Genomic DNA, 2066 nt, shown 5'->3' on the forward strand with positions numbered 1-2066 from the left:
GGGTCGCGGGGCGGGGCTTTCTGACGGAAGCGCGCGCGCTAAGAGTCCTTGAACCCGGACGCTCGCGGCGGCCACCTCAGGGCAGGGAGGGCGGCGGGAAAATCCTTCCTCTAGGAGAGCCTTCCCGGCGCGTGACTGGGGGACGAGAGTCGCAGGCTGAGCAGCTGCCGAAGTTTTTGTGAGGGCGAGGGAACCAGACGTCCACGTTGTGATTCTGCGCACGGAAGGGTCATCGGAGGAGTCCGGGGGTGTCGCCGCGGCCGCCCCCGCCCCTTAGAGGGTGTGGGAATGGGTGTGGTGACGGGCGGGGGTCTGCATCGCCACGCGCGACCCCGATCGCGAAAACGTGAGACGGCAAAGAAGCCGCCCCCCGGTAGCTGGGAACGCCGGAAAGCCGGAGGTTGCAAATCTGCGTTTACGCCGCGGCTTCTCCACCTCGGCACCACTGGCATTTGGGCGGTATTGCTCTGTCGTCGGGGCGGGTCCCCGGATCTGTCGGAAGTTGAGCGGCATTTCTGGCCTCCGAAGCGCCCCCTCCCCCAGTCTGCAGTCACTGCCGCCGTCCCTTGTGGGGGCACAGTCCCCCCACCCCCCTACCGGCAGAAAACCCCGTGATTCAAAGACCCTTCTACCCGCCTCTGCCTGGAGGTGCTGTAAAACTGAGATGCTCATTCTCCTAACCAAACACGTCACAGGAGGAAACGGAGGCCCAAGGTCACCTAGACTTCGGGGTTAAGCCCAGAACTGCAGGTGTCAAGTTTAAGGGCGCCCCTCCTCCCTCCACCCTACTTATTGCCTTCTGTAATTGCTCCCCTCTCTCTGGGAACTCTGTTGGAAATGCTGTTGTGAGACAGGGTGGAAAGGCAAGCTCGGCGGCCTCGGGAGAAATCTTTTTTTTTCCCACTGTTACAGGAAGACCTAGATTTAAAACAGGAGGAAGACGGCTGATGAGAACCACATGTGTGCCTTGGAGCTGCCTGGCACCTGTTAGTCTTGTATTTGTTGTGCTTCTGGGAAATATTTTCATTTGCAAAAACGGCTGCTTCTGCACGTGGCTATAGTTGCGTGCTTCTGCACATGTGAAAAGTTTTACATCCCCTTGGAGGAGAAAAGAAACACGGGCAAAACACTTGTCATTTACTGCTCCCAACCTCACCCCTCCCAGAATGTGGAGCATTGTGTATATGGTGTACATGGTCCAAGTTGGAAACTGGCCCATTCGGAGATAATTCTTTATCTCATTTCTGATAAGCAAAATAAACAAAGCCTTACCTCAGGCATATTCTGGTCTTGCCTTTCAATTTCTAACTCGGATGTACAGTATCTTTTTTTTTTTGAAATAAAGGATTACATAGGAGACAATTTATTTTGCATGGGTCAAGTTATTTTAAGAAACATTTGGGCCGGAGTGGTAGCTCAAGCCTGTAATCCCTGCACTTTAGCAGGCCGAGGTGGGTGGATCACTTGAGCTCAGGAGTTCGAGACTAGCCTGGCCAACATGGTGAAACCCCATCTCTACAAAAAATACAAAAATTAGCTGGGCGTTGTGGCGCACACCTGTAATCTTGGCTACTAGAGGGGGCTGAGGCAGGAGAATTGCTTGAACCCGGGAGGCAGAGGTTGCAGTGAGCCAAGATTGCACCACTGCACTCCGGCCTGGGCAACAGACTCCGTCTCAAATGAACAAAAACAAACAAAATGTGGGGCCAGCCATGGTGGCTTACGCCTGGTAGCTCATGCCTGTAATCCCAGCATTTTGGGAGGCTGAGGTGGGCAGATCACTTGCGGTCAGGAGTTCAAGACCTGCGTGGCCAAAATGGTGAAACCCCTTCTCTACTAAAAAAACAAAAATTAGCCGGGCATGGTGGCACACACCTGTAATCCCAGCTACTTGGAAGGCTGAGGCAAAAGAATTGTTTGAACCCAGGAGGAAGAGGCTTCAGTGACCTGAGATCATGCCACTGTACTCCAACCTGGGCGACAGAGCAAGACTGTCTTGAAAAATAAACATTTGGGCCGGGCGCGGTGGCTCAAGCCTGTAATCCCAGCACTTTGGGAGGCCGAGA

The sequence above is a fragment of the Colobus angolensis genome, unplaced genomic scaffold (genome assembly GCF_000951035.1).
Source record: "Colobus angolensis palliatus isolate OR3802 unplaced genomic scaffold, Cang.pa_1.0 Scaffold66, whole genome shotgun sequence".
In the NCBI taxonomy this organism is placed as follows: Eukaryota; Metazoa; Chordata; class Mammalia; order Primates; family Cercopithecidae; genus Colobus; species Colobus angolensis.